Here is a 15,855-nt window from a genome sequence, read left to right on the forward strand (position 1 = left end):
CTGGTTCAGCTTGTACCCAGCCCAGTTGTGGCTGAAAGTCACTTCTGTGGGCTACATGAGGTGAATTGATGGTCTCCATTCAGTCTTCAGCGGACTGGTGTCCACCACAGTCACAAATCAGGGCTCCTTGTTGCCAGTCTCAGCAAAGAAGCCTGGATTCAATAAACCACCAAGCGTGATGTGTCCTTTCTCTGTAGAGGCAATGTCACCAGATCTGGTAGAAGTATAATGGCAGGAGGGTGGTGTGTCAGGGAATTTTGCCCAGTAGCTGCCCCACATGCGGTACCTGCTCCAAGGGTAAGTAGAAGACAACTTCAGTCTCCAGGGCTGTCAATCCAGCATCTTTCACCAGAGCTGGAGAGACTTCTGAAGTGTTACACACAAAAGAAAATCCAGTCAGGTCAGCCTTTGCCCTGCTGTTTTCCTACAAATGGTCCAGTTCCGGTATGTGAAGAGAACATGGCCCTTTTGTCACTGGGCGTTATCATTTTCAGCAAGGTACCTAGGGAGAGCTCAGCTCCAAATACTCTACTCGTTTGGCAATTTTGTGCCAATTCAGCTAGTAATAAGGGTTTTGCTGAGCTCTACATCTATTAAAAATTCATGATGTCCAATTACATCGAAAGGGCGGATGCTGCCCTGGGAGCCAGGGGCATGTTTAAAAAGCAATTGGTGGGGGAGGGGGTCACCCTTATTAAGACAGGGATCTGGGGGAAATTCCACACTATGCATGGTGCAGGCTTTAGGTAGGTGTGTGGGTGGGTGTGTGTGTGTGTGGGGGGGGAGATTAGACTTTCTATGGGGGAAGGAAATTAAAAATGGACTCATGCCACAAAATCCAGCTGTATATTTTGAACACTCAAAACTCCAACGCTCCTTGGATCTGGTCATAATAGAAATAGCAGGGAGCTGCAAATTCAGGCTCAGCTCTGAACTGGAGTCTCAGAAGCCCCATAAAAGTGCAGGGTCTTGGGAAATGGCATTCTAGCCCCAGCCTATTGCTAACAGCAAAGAAAATAGGTGGGGTGTGTGTGGGAGAACAAGAAAAACTGAAAATTACAGACTCAGAAACAGTTTGAGCTTGTTCCATGATCAAGCAGCACAACAATGGCGCAGGGCTGCTGCTGAGCCATTCAGCAAGGGTGTCTCCGTGAACCTTGCGCTGGCTGCACATTGACTTGTTCACATGCATGGTATTGTGCATGCCATATATTCGCCGGTGCCACCTCCCAGGGTCAGGGCAAGCCTGGGCAAGATGGAGATGGGCGTGAAGAGGAACTCAAACAACCTCCCAAGAGACTATGGTGTAATGTGGCAGGGGCAGTAGACATTGTTTACCTATAGGAGGAGTGAGAGCATTCTACACTGGACACAAATCTAAAACAGGCAGCGTAGCAGTTGACAACAGAGTATTTAAACTGAGCAGCATTATTTCCATCCCCCCTCCCAAACCCTGTTCTTATTGCCGCACAACAAAATATGCACCAAAAATATACTTTGGGTGGATGCAATGTAAATTCAATATCTTAAATGTCATTTTTAAAAATATTAATGCTGTACTTCTGACTAGGATTATATAAGGTTTATTACCACAGGATTGGAGGCACAAGAAACCCGCAACTAAACACAATCGCTGGAGTAATCAGGCTCCCAGCCTGACAAACTGCCTACTCACAAGAGTGGTCAGGTGGCCGAATTCCTTTGCAGTGCTCTTTATAGTCACCTCCCAGCCCCAATACCCACTTGAGGCAGGGCTAGAGTAGACTGAATCTTGACTGGCTTTTCCCCAGGAGGGGGCAAAGCTGAAGCTTGACTCCTTTTCCTCCCTTTCCCCATTGCACACAGCTCGCCATCTGGCATTGTCAGGAGAATCTCTGTTCAAAATTTGGCTGTGGCTAGAGACAAAAAACAGGAGAAGATGCTTCTCTCCATTGCTAAACAATAACCTCATTAGCAGAGGTGCAATGGGGGAGATAATGATGGCAAATATTTAGAAAACAATGGGATATGTTTCAGCTGTGTGTGTGCACATGCACAATTATAAAGAAGCAGGAGTACTGCAAGGAGCTAGAGTTGCGTATATTTCTCCTGGACAATGCATCTCTTCCCTGACTTGCAGACCTCACCTGCTATGCCAGCCACAGCTCTGCCAATGCACCTCCATCCTCATTAGCAGCCATTCCTCCTGTTTGGGTCCTGGGTAGCCCCATCATTGTAACCATCTACTCTCAGGTTTTTGTGGCATTTATCAGGCTTGCCTACATAATACCCAGCCTTTCACTGCCATGACTCTGGAAGCAACATTGACTGGAACAGAGGAGACAAAGACAAATCCTGTAGTGCAGGGGACAGAAAGTCCAGGTTTCCACTTAAAAATACCTCTTCCACTTGAGCTAATGGGCAAGCTTCTTCAGCTACCAGCTGTCAGAGGGCATATGAACTAGCCAGTACTTCATAACGTGCCATTGCCTTCAATGCTAGCTGTGGCCCTCCTTAACTGTGCCTAGGAAGATGGGCAATGACACTGACATTTCCAGCAAGGAGAGAGAGAGAGAGAGAGAGAGAGAGAGAATCAATGGTGGTTGAGGGGAGGGAAGGGAAAGACTCCCAGCATGGAAGGGCAGAGAATCCTCACGAGTCCATCTAACTAGCCCAGCTAACAAGGACACCTGCATTTGAACATTGCTAGAAGTCTGCAGGTGGCTGCCATCCCAGGGGCTCTCATAAGCCAAGCAGGTGGATTACGGTGCGGATGTGAGGCCTTCGAGGGAAACCCAGGGTGCTGCTGCAAGAAGTGGAGTTGGGACATCAGACTCCTCTTTGAGTCAGCAACAAAGTTAAGCCCCGTACGCCTTGCATGAACAATGGAAGATGGAGGAAGAAATCCCAGCAAGCCCTAGCCTGGCATTTCACTACTGGATTCTCTCTTCCAGTGGTAGAACCTCCACACTGAGCCAGCAAGAAAGTCGCCTTTCCCCGGGAGAAGGACTCAGTCTATATTAACACAGTAGCAAGGAAAGCAATGGAATAAGTCACACACAGCTCCCATCTCACAGCAGTGCTTCTTCAAGGATTGCAGGAAACCAGTTGCTATTAGTCTCTATCCCTGCTGGGCTAAAGATCCATTGTGGGTAGAGTTAAATCAGGAAAATGTCTAAAAGCAAATGGTTTAGTGAGTCGCTGGGAGCTGGAAGGAGTGATTCAATAACCCCTGGACTCTTTGTCCTGCTACAGCCATTCTCTGATCATTACTTTGGCCAGAGTCCAAGGCAGAGATTGTTCAGAGACTAGTGCAACCTGCTTGGTGCTAAATCACAAGCCTTTAAACTGTTCTCAGTGGGATTTTAATTCAGTGGAAAGCTCCCCACCTAAAAACAAACAGAGTCAGCGTTCCAGCTCTCTGTGCTTTGCTCTGTAATTAAGCTCCATGTTTCCAAACCAACAGCTCACTGAACAGGCAGCAGGCAGGTCAGCTGCTCTTGCCTTTGCTTTGGATAGTGCAGTTTGAGAACCTAAGGGAGGGAGACAGAAAGAGCATGCATGCTGCTGAAGCTAACTCTGGGAGTCTTAGCCTCTCCAGGAGACATCCCAGGCCAAATTCACCCCTGAAGTTCATAACCTCCCCCGCTCCCCGATTTCACGGCCAAGAAACCTTGTGAGGAAGTTCCAGAAAGTTGCATACTTTTCTCTCTCGGCACAAGTGCTTTAATTGCTTTGCTGACATACCCTCCCTGTGCTATTGTTGGTCACACTCTTCTCCAGCTGTTCCCCAGCCACCTGTGGGCTTGGCCAGTGGAGAATCTTCCTGCAGGCACACGCTTGTGACAAGGTAGGACAATTATCCCTCCCACCTTGTGGGACTGCAACAGTGAAGTTGAACAGCAAAAAAAACCACAGGCACAAAATAATGTTCCACATGTCCCAAGTGCAATTTAGAGAAAGACTTTCATGTCTCATTTATAAATACTAAGTTTTAGGGCCATCTTAAACCAATAACGTGGAAATGGAACTTAGTGATTGAGAAGCTCCGTGAAAGCCCAAGCAGCCTTCTGTTATTGCACAGCAAACAGCACACACCACGGTGCCAAACCTGACTCTCATTTATGTCCCTACTCAATCCTGTTGACAGCAGTGAGATTGCACAGGTTGGAAGCCAGTGCTGAGTTTGGCGCAACTGCACCACAACCACAGACAGCACAATCCACCTTGCGCACAGTAGAAAGGACTGCAAACACCTCTCAACCTCACACACACACACACACACACACACCGCCCCCCCCCTTTGTGTGCACGGCCCCATGTCACTCAAGCAATGTCCGGGTCCCTAGTGTATGCAAGGCCTTATCTCCCTCCCAAGCATACACATAGGTACATGGCCCCATCATATATGGCAAACGCTGGAATCACGTTGCCTCAACTGTATTCACACAACTGCTGCTAACTGGAGTCATTCGGGTCTATAAAAGCCTCCAGTGCTAATACCTGAAAAAATTAATATGCAAACATGGAGATAAATCCTCTGATGTGCACATTTATGTTTTTATCATGTAGTTAATCAGGGCAGGGAACGTTCAGTTTAGCTACAACTCCACACTCTGGTTCTATAATCCAAATCCCAGAAGGGCCCCATAAAACCATAATCTGCAATTCAAAATTGCAAAGCATATGGGAGTGTCTATAGATTTTCCAAATCACCCGTGCCCTAATTTAATATGAATAACAATTAGTTTACTCTTATCAGTTAATTGTGCCCCTTGTGGATTCAGCAACACTGTATCTCGCCACCAAATGCCTTTGTCTGTGCAAACTTTAATTACACTTTCCTCTTCAGACCAGCCTGGCTTGCTGCTTTGACAACAAAGGCAAAGTCACTGTTCAACAAAACAGAGGAGCCTCTCTCTATTTGATGGGATCGGAGGAATAAACAAAAGCAACTCGCGGTTAACGCTAGGGAGCATTGCTCAACTCTAGTCCCTCCAAACCTGCCAGAGCAACTGATGCATTCCTGGATGTACCGCTGGATGAGCTTTATCATCTTTGGGTGGGGCTAGGAGAGTCCCTTTTGCACTTCCGCTCCAGCTGTTCAGAGAGGCAGAACTTCCTTCTAGGCCTGGGCCTTAGTGGTAGCCCATCAGAAAGCTGTTCATGTCTGGTTTTGTGATTAGCACATAGAAGAGAGAACCAGGATTCCTGGGTTCTATTCCCAGCTCTGCCACTGAATGTCTATGACCTTGGGCAAGTCACTTTACTACTCTGTACCTCACTTTCCCCATCTGTCGAACAGGGATACTATTTACCTGCCTCAGGAAGAGTAATGAGGCAAAATTCACTGTATTTGTACAGTGCTTTGGGATCCTTTGATGAAGGTATTATGAGAGCAGGGTTACTACTAGAGATGTAGACATGCCACTTCCTTTAAAGGTCCAGAAGTCCTCTCCCAAACCAGGCAGAAAGAAAACCCTTTACAAATGGAGGATACCTGGATGGAAGCATTCCCACTTCCAGTTCAAACACTTCAGGGTTTTGCATGCACGGGGTCTAATTCTCAGTAACATTAAGGCACCTGGCACACTGCTGTGCTCTAGCAGTGTAACAGAGCCTTCACACAGCTGAGAATACTGTCTACCAACTCCATTTGCAGAGCTGAAGGAGTGCGTCTGCAGAGTGGCGGATAAAACCTTCGCTGTTAAGAATATTTCCAGCCCACAGGATTTAAGCCAGGAAAGGAGGAATTGCAACAGCAGAATTCGACGTGGAATTTAGAGGGGACGTGTATGGTCATACTAAGGATTGTGAAAGGCAATCTGAGGCAGCCATGGCTAGCTGTCCCCTGGAAGAGAGGCTCCCCAGCAGGGGTCTGGCGCATGCGGCTGCACATCAGTTACAATACTCTGTACACACAGTCTTCCCCTCAGAACCACCTGAGACTCCAGCAGCCTCTCGTCTGCCAGCCTCAGAAAAAACATCTGATACTTCTGTTTCAAACAGAGGCCTGGAATTACATCCTTGCTGCTCATTTTATTGCCTGACAACGCATGGGATGGCCTGGTCTCTTGCTACTGGCTCCAGACTGCAGCAAACAAGCACAAAAACATCTCCCCTGTGCACCCATCTTCACACACCGTGAACCCTTAGAGCAGTGGTTCTCAAACTTTTGAATTGGTGATTCCTTTCACACAGCAAGCCTCTTTATGGGACCCCCTCCCCTTATCAATTCAAACGATATTTAACACTATTATAACTGCGGGAGGTGAAGCGGGGTTTGGGGGTGGAGGCTGACAGCTCATGACCCCCACATAACCTCACAACCCCCTGAGGGGTCCCGACCCCCAGTTTGAAAACCCCTGCCTTAGGGAGACTGTTTGTAATTGGGCTGCATGAGGACTGGGATCTAAGCCTCCACTGAGTTTCGTACAAGCTCAAAACTTCCTCCATTACACTACAGTTTACAGACATCCCAAAAGGCCCGACGTACCACAAGAAAGCCCCGGATAGAGATTCCCATCTCAGTTTGGCAGGTTCTGGGTTTCGGTTTGACCCATTCTAGACCCATACTCCATTACAGTGCACCATTGCAGGGTACATGTGCTGGATCCAAGGTTTTTGCTCAGGCTTATCTCCATTCCCTATAGATCTCAAACCTCAGGTCTGAATGTTGCATCCTGCTTGTTTGGGCTTTTGTTCACCTTTGCACCTCATTTGAAGTCTCTAATTATTATTGCTATTGACAGGACAGGCTGCATAATGGGCAGCCTCAGCAGGATGGCCAAAGAGTGACCAAGTCATGGAGACCGAAGTTACCTCTCGGTCCTAGAGCCGAGTCCCATTGGCAGGGCAGGTGTGCACACTAATATAGCCTGGATTACTGCAGCTGAAAAGGAAATCAGCTTCTGGAGTCTTACAGTCTCCCAAATAACAAGGAGACGCTTCCACAGACCCACCAATGATTTTGGCAGGTGCAGCTCATTAACTCCAGCCCTCATATAAAAGGGAGGCTGGGCAGGTCCTTACAGGGAGCTAGGACAGAGGAGATCCTAGCAGGGGCATCACAAGTTCCAGGAGGAAGCTTGGGCTGCGGTTCACGGAACACTGCTGGGTGTAGTCCAACCACATGCCAGGGAGAGAAGAGGTGAATTTGGACACGTGTTCTGGGTCTGTGAGCTCTCTTGAAGATGCGGTAGGAGTCCAGCTGACTCCTAGCACTAAATTCTCTAGAGGCTCAGCTCTAAATGAGATGCTTTGGTGTAACAGACTGGTACAGAAGCATTTAGGTAAGGAATTTAAACAAAGCAATCGTGGGCTCGATCACCTTTCCCCACAATCATGTCCTCTCAGCAGCACAACCACCGCTGCCCTGCCCAGCAATTCTGCATCTCATCCCTCCACATTTAATTGCTTTTATTATTCTCCTTTAATTGCTATCACATCCCTCCCACTCTCTCTCTCTCTCTCTCTGTGCACTTCTCACCAAAGCATTATTGCTGAATCACAGGCACGATTAAAAAAATCAATTACTCCGTGCTTCCCACATCAGATGGGACCACAAGCCCTGTCGTGCTTCTCTCATGTTGGCATCGGTGGGGCCGCCCGCTCAGAGGAAAAGTGACCTGGCTGGGCCCTTACTCTGGAACCCTCACAACTTGGTAAATGACCTATTACTTTGTCAACGAGTCCTTTTTTTCCCTCTTTCCTCTTCTCAGCGAGCCGTGGGAAATAGAAGAATTATGATAAAAGGAGGCCAAATGTCATTCACTTGAATAACGGGAGCAAAATATTGAATGAGAAGTTCAAGCTGCAGTGCACAAGGATAAGCCCAGCAGGAAGTGTCAGTTCTTAGAACAGCAGAATACGTTGCTATTTTAGCTAATTCCATTAAAAAGGCAAAAACAATCCAAATCGAATCCATAGTTGAAAGTCCACATAGAAGTATCTTTACAATACTCATTTCTATTGGGAGACTATATAATGGCCAAGTCATAAGAGTTAGGGCAGGAAGCCACCATGCTGTCATTTAGATGAGTCATAAAACCAAAGCCTGACCACAACTGGCAATTAGAGATCCCGCGACAGAAGGGAAATTAGCTCTAATATCCTGGTGAGCAATCTTATTCTGCCTCTTCTAAATTTCCCCTGTGTCGTTGCAACTGGATTCAGGGTGCTGCTTCGCTTCCTGTCCCATCCTGTCACACAACACGGCTGTGCGCTGTTCTGTAGCTGCTGAGGCCCAGAGGCATCGGAAATCTGCTATATACTCCTGTGGGAGCATGCAGGGGTCAGTGCCCATTGCCTCCAAAGGCTAGCGTCACAGCTGGCACATCCCAGGGCTGGGTGGCATGAGCGAAGTGGTTCTTGTTTAAGTTTGCTTTGCAATCCTTTGGAAGGAGTTGTGTGACAAATATATGACAAAGTATAATCATTAAACGGGCGGGCAGGATCAGCTAACATATCCCCTACACCTCCACCAAAACAAATCAAGCTGTAATTATTGGGCTGAGCAGCTTGTATAAACTGCCCCCATCCAGTTCTGCCCTGCTTGGGGTTTTATTTATTTCCCCTCCTCTCTCCTATGCCTACTTTAGGGATTTTCCTCATCCAGCATCCTCACCTTATCAGTCAAGCCAAAGATCACAGGCTCAGTCTGGATTCAAACCCCACAAACACAGAGTCTTGGCAAAGACTCCTCCTCTTCCCAGCCTCTGGACCTTGTCAGCTTTGAGGAATCCCTGCACCTCTCTGTGGCTGAAGTGCATGCCCTGGGGGGGTGGGGTGGGAGGGGAAGCTGCCTAAATAGTTCCAGAAGGAGAACAACTACAGCCCTGGATCTAAAGCTGAGTGAGCATGATGCTTTCTAGGCATGCAGCACAGTAGTGCGTTGACTTCAGGCTACCTTACTTGGAGTATGCATTGATCCAAAGCTTGCATGTGACATGCAGACCAGCAGAAGGTACACCACTGCTCTGATGGCATTAGGAGGTGCAGTTGCTCCACACTCCAGACAAAAAAAAACTCAAACAACGTTCAGATGCCTAATTATGCTTAACTTTAGACAGCCCCCCCCACCCGCTAAAAAAAACAAAAAACAAAAACGGGCTTTAACATTGTGGGCAAGATGTTCAAAGACACAAATGGCAGTTAAGCACCCAACTGCTCTTAACGTGCCTTTGAAAACCCTCCCCTTTAGGCCTTCATCCCCATGTGTCTCGGTTTCCCTCATCAGTACAATGGAGAGATAATGACACTGACCTACCTTCGTGAAGCCCTTTAGATCTGTGCAGGGATAATGTTCTAAAAGTAGCATTCTCTCAGACTTCTCTCCCTCTGCCCTTCCCTGCCTGCGGTGGGTAGGAGTTTGCATACGGGCTGTCATCTAGAGCCAGCTGTAGTGAGCTCCCCCAAAGTTGGAGCAGGAATCATACAGGTTATTATTTGCCTGCTACTGACGCCATCCCAGCATTTCTTTGGCGGCAAAGAGCTGCTTCCTCTGGGAAGATCTTGCAGGGTGAAGAGCAGCTCAGCCCGGGGAAAACATGAGAAAGGAACATTTATTTTGCTTTTCTCAGTGGGTCATTCTCCCTTAGGACTCAACAGGAGCTAAGGCAGCATTTGTCACATACTGACCGTTCAGCTGGGTCCTCGGCCAGACACTAGTATAGGTGGCAATTGCGGTATTCGGGAATGGGCTGTTAAGGGCCAAGCTTCTCAACCCCACAGAAATGACCCAGGGAGAAGAAAACATGAACTGACAGTCACAGGCACATAACGAAAGGCAGACAGTTGCGAGTGTTTTAAGGGTCAAAACTCAGAGTTGAGTAAGCTGAGAAAGCATATGTAAGTGAACCTTCCACTGGCTGCTGAGCTAGATGGAGCACAGGTCTGGTCCTCGGTGCAGCGCGGGAACCTCCAGCACAGCCACCTGCTGCGTGTACATTAGAGAGGGCATAAAACTGACTAGAACCAGAAAGTAAAACCCACTGACCTCCAGACTGAGTGGAGCGGGGGAAAAACCAGCACAGACAGCAAATCAGCATTTTTACAGAATGGCTTTGGTGCTGGGGGACTGAGGATCCTGAAGGCTGAAGTCTTGCTTCTCTGCTGAGCAGGTACAGCCTGGCCAAGCGGCAGGGCAAGCTCGCCTCACCAACATGGCTCAGATCTGGGCTGGAGGGAGCACCCCGAGGATGGGAGAGGCGTTCAGACTGCATGGCCCAGTCAGCATTAGGCTTCTGCTCAGACTGCCAGCAAGGGGATGATTTAGTGGAAGCTGTTGGGGTTGTTTTGCACTGTGGACACAGATTTCTTGGCAACTGGACATACACACACGCACGTTAATATACTACATTAACATGCGGTAGCTAATTAATCCTTGCTGCGTGCCCCTGTGGGATAGATCAGTAGTCTCCAAAGTGGGGTGCACAAGACCATCTCCCCGCGCCGTCTTGGGCGGCACCCCGGCCCTCCCCCGCTCCGCCTTGGGCGGGACCCCGGTGGCAGCTCTCTCTCTCTTTTTTTTTTGGTTGCTTCCCCAGAGTTGGCCCTGGGGGTGCGCGATTTAAAAAGTTTAGAGCCCCCTGGGATAGATTATCATCTCCCGTTTCACAGACATGGCAACTGGGGTTATGTGGCTTGCCCAAGGTCACACAGACTGTTGGTTGCAAAGTTGGAAGTATAACCCAGGCCTTCTGGGTCCCAGTCCCATTCATATTCCTCAGAGCCACGCTGCCCTTCACGTATATGTATATATCAGCATATCCTAGTCCTACAGACTTCAGCAGAACCAGGATTTACCGGATAGGAGAAGTGCTGTGACAAAGAGAGAGTCTAGCCTAGGCTCAGTACTGCTCTGACTGAAATTAATTGTAAAATTTCTCATTCACTTCCAGTGAAATGGGATCAGGCTGTATAGGAACCAAATTAAGTTCACAGTCATTTCACATCCAAGTCACAGGTTCAGATTCCAAATAAACTCACTTCTTCTACAGTTCTTCCAAGAAGGGAGTTTAGTAAAATACATGTTTTATACCACCACCTTGAAGATATTCCATGTTCTATATTTCCCATGGCTTCCTATCTCCTAGCTCTTCTCTCTCAGATTGTAAACTCATCGGGGCAGGGACTGTCTTCATTTTTGTGTTTTGAACACATTGTCAATCCCATTCTAACAATAAAATACCAAGTCTTTCCACTCCAGATGAACAAGGTATTGTTCTCTAGCCATTTGCTTCACAGCTTGGTCTAAACACATTTCCCCTGCATTGCTATTGATACAGAGTAATGTACTTAGTTTCTGTTCATTTAATAATGTAAGGGAGAGACATTTGGCAACATCTGAAAGCTGCATGGTGGCATCTGGGCATCCTGTGCTCTGATGTAATTTCACTCCCACATCGCCAGTAGCGAAGTCACTGCATCCCAGAGACGTTAAGCGAAGAAGGAACTACAGACATACGTTTGCCAAAAAGATATTGGCTGGGAGAGTTTACACCCTCCTCTAAAATGGCAGGAAGCAGGATTTGATGGGATTAGTGGTCTGATAAGCTATGGCAATTTTTTGATTGTTCTTAAATTAGTTTCTTGTTGTGGATTTTGGTAACTAACAAACTAAAAATGTCCAAGGGATATAAGTTAGCCAGATCAGTAGACACAGATAGCCCATGACAAGGGCTCCCTTATGTACCCCTCCTATTGGTCAGTATTATCTGGGTAATTACTATGATCCAAATCCTAAAGCTGCCTAAGCGCCCTTCAAAGTTAATGCCCGAGTAAGGGGCTTCTAGCTCTATCCCTAAATGCAAATCAATAAAACAGTGAGCTTCCCAAATCAAACACATGAATTGAAGGGAACTGTCATGCGAGGATGGGAATGAGTTCTATGAGGCGTGTTAGTGGCATGTCTGTTCAGGCAAACTAGAACCTGCCCTCATGAGCCCTTCCACAAATGAATATTTTCTACTTGCATCTGAGAGGGGGGTCAGGAGTGAAATTCTTTCCTAGCTTCAAGAAATCATGGTGCTCTCATCCTGGTGAGAGGAACAAATGCATCACATCAGTGGAGCATGGCTTCTGGAAAGTCATTTTTAATACATATGTTGTAGCTGAGTTATCACTAGAGCCAATATGCTGTAATATCTTATGGAACAAACAGATTTACACAGATTAGCTGCGCACAGGGTAAGCCTTGGAGAAAGTCCACTTTACAGCATAGCTGAGTGTGCTGTGGTGGGTCCCACCCTCCTCCGATGCTGAAGCTGGCTCTCCCCCGACACAGTTCCAGGTCACAAGATGGATTGTTACCAGATTACTCAGCCATATTCACCCATCCCGACAACTAACCCTTCCCACACCTCCAAGCAACAACCTCAGTTAGGAAGACTGATGGATTCCCTCAGGCACTTATTGATGGGGAAACCGTTGTCTGTCAGAACTCATCTAGCATGAGAGCTGTCACTTGCAATCAGCTCTGTTCTCCAAGCTACGTTTCTGCTCTGAGCAAACACGCTTAATGCTGGCTTTCAAGGGAGCATCTCCCCCCAGGCAGTAAGGATGGGTTTCTTCTAAATGGTAGATTTATTATTTTACATTAAGGTGGCCCGATTCAGAACCTTGCAAAGCTGCTTGTCAGACAGCGTATCTTCTTGAAGGACTCCATGATGAACCAGAAAGGGAGGGAGATGATTTTGAAGGATCTTGGGGAGTTGGAATGCAACAGGCTCCACCCCATTTTCTCTCTTCTGCGCCCACAGTCTAAAAGAGGAGGTTGCTTGTTTCATAATTCCTTAAAATAGCCCATCCAAGCAACTGTTATGAGTTGCAAAACATTAATTAAGGCCCCAAGACCACCCTGTGTAAAGCAGGAAAGCAATGTTTGATGCATTTGTAAACTGGGTACAGTGGGGATATATCATTTACCCAAGTTCTCACAGCAAGTTAGTAATAGAACCCAAGTCTCCAGTCCTCTACTGTCGATTAGCTAACACTCTCCAGAGTTCAGAGTAGCAGCCGTGTTAGTCTGTATTCGCAAAAAGAAAAGGAGGACTTGTGGCACCTTAGAGACTAACCAATTTATCTGAGCATGAGCTTTCGTGAGCTACTCTCCAGAGTAATATTTACAGTCGTACAGGCAGCATATACACAGATATAAATGCGCGCACACACACACAAAGTCCTGCAGCTTTAGAATGCCACCTTGTCCTGTAGGGTGAATTTCAACAAGCTCCTGTTTTAAAAAAAGAGAGACACACATTCCCAGCCTCATGCAGTGGCTGAACTTTCAGAATGCAAGTCTATATTTAGAGCAAGACACATCTAATATATAAATAATGGAGTCATCATTGGCAACTCCATGTTTAATTTTGCACTGACATTTGCGCTTAAAGCAGGACTAAAAATCCCTCTCTTTCACACTTCACTGATTGAACTGGGCTTCCAAACTTGACACAGTAACTCAAAGGACAATTGCACTTTCCACATAACAAGTAAAATAGTTACTAACTTTTTGCAGAAGAAACATTTCAAAACGATCCTTTCTGTAGCGTTGTCCTGTTTTTTGTCGTCTTTTTGGGCTCTCCTCTAGCTAAAAACGTCCACAGAACAATCCCCATAAACTGCATACTACACACACAGCTTTTGGAGTAGTCAGAGAAGCTCACAGGGAGTCATTCCCCTCATTTTGCATAATGGATTTGATCAATACCAAGCATAGCTGACGGAACTGCTCTGAACCCTCCCCAACTTTGATTTTCCAACACTACCTCTACAGCTGTGTTCCTCACAAAGACTCTTGTGAGCCAAAGGTAGCAGGCTGGGTTGGAGGGGATATGGGGGAGCACAAGTGGGGCTTTCAGGAAACAGATGAGTTTGCAGGCGGTGTGTCGAGAGCCCTCAGGATACAGGTGGAGTCTGCACATGTGTAGCGGTCAAGTGGAGGAGCCTCGTTGCCCATGCACTTGGAGGTTTCCCTGACTCCGAGGCCTGGGTGCTCCGGGGAGCAGAGACAGCAGTGCCACAGAAGTCCATCGTACACCAGTATCCTGGTGCAGAGACAAGGGCTCCCACCCGCAGCCCCGGTCCCCACACCACACAAATCCCTGATCACTCACCTCACCTCTCCCAGATTGCCCTGGCTTGTGTTGGTGTAACAAACCAGACTCTTAGCTTTGGGTCAAGGTTGTTTATTTATCCCACACACACACACACTCCCCAGGATTATACACAGGGTAGGGATTAGAGTATTGACATACGCAGGACAGATGTATAGTATGTGCATGCATTCACACGGACCCTCTATTCTTCACACCCCCCTGCCCCCCCATGCACACTCAGTAGCCAGGATGGCTGTATCATGAATAAAGAAAAGGAGGACTTGTGGCACCTTAAAGACTAACAAATTTATTTGAGCATAAGCTTTCGTGAGCTACAGCTCACTGCATCCGATGAAGCTAATGAAAGCTTATGCTCAAATAAATTTGTTAGTCTCTAAGGTGCCACAAGTCCTCCTTTTCTTTTTGCGGATACAGATCCTAAACCTTAGGCACACAAGACTGCAGCTTTTTTCTCCTGCCAGTCTAGGAAGCCTGCCTGATGCCCTGACAGAGCTCTCCAAGATTCCTTTTCCCCTTCGTAGTGTTAGAGCAGTTCAGGAGGGTCATCACCCTGGAACAGTTTCACAACAAGAACTTGTTCACCGCCCACATACAGGATCTGCAGGGCATATGGAAAGAGAGAGGCCAGAACCAAGCTCCAGCCCCTGCGTTTGATAGAGGCCCCATTGCACTTCCTTCAAAAAAATAAAGTGGTTCCATTCAGCCTCCCTAAATTCCAGCAGCAGTTCCAGGTAGATCTGTTATTTTTGACTCCCTTCCTGACCTAACCTGTTGTATAGCGTCCCTGCGCACAGGGCTTGGGCTGTACCATGGTATAACAGAGTTATCGGGACGAGTGAAGATGGGGGACCACCTGACAGGCAGTGATGCCGCTCAGCACAGTTTGGTGAGCAGCCCCTTCCAGTGTGTTCTCTTATTCACATGCTCTGCCTGCCGCTTGCTAATTGCTTTCTGAAACAGGAGAGACAGCTGATGAGCAGAATGCTGCCACTGATAAATTCCCCAGCACTGTAAATACAATTCACCTTGCTGTGAACAAGGGAATGGTAAATGGAAATGTTTGTTTGTGCTGAGATGTTTAAAAACAAAAGCCATCTCCAGTGTGGTTATGAATATTTATCTAGTTTGCTTATTTATGTGCCGAGGGACTTCTGCTCTCTAGGGCTTGCACAGGTCTGTTGAGAGCCGATGCTAACTAGGGCAAATGCAAACTATTTTGCCAGTACTGTACCATTAATACTCATCGAACCCTCTTTGCATTGCAGAGGATGCCAGTGACTGTGTGTGCATCAGTATCCTGCAGAATTAATTCCATTGAAAAGTATTGAGCTCCTGTTTGAAAAGGGTGGGTGGGTGGATGGGAGGAGAACACCTTCCCTCATTTCAGGTGGCATATTAAGACTTTAAACACAAGCCTCTCACTCTTCCAAAGTTAGACAAGCTGAGGCCATGCATTTCACTTTATGTGGGTCTTCCAGATGCACTCCTAAGAATCAAGGGCCTGTTTTTCTGAACATTGTGGTGCTCACATGCTCTTTTGATATTTTATTTATAAGGAGCACAGTTTGTCCCAATGCCCTACGTAAAAATTCCCCAGCCCAGTGCTGAGCCTTCCATCCAGGATGTGGGGTCATTCCATTTGTGCTGCGTGTCTATAATTGTGAAGCAGTTAGGGACCCCTTAAGATGAAAGATACCCAGTATTGCTAACGCCAACCATATAAAAATCATGAGATTTAAAAATAAATATGTTTTCA

Source organism: Lepidochelys olivacea, assembly GCF_965140295.1.
Source record: "Lepidochelys olivacea isolate rLepOli2 genome assembly, chromosome: 22".
NCBI classification, from domain to species: domain Eukaryota; kingdom Metazoa; phylum Chordata; order Testudines; family Cheloniidae; genus Lepidochelys; species Lepidochelys olivacea.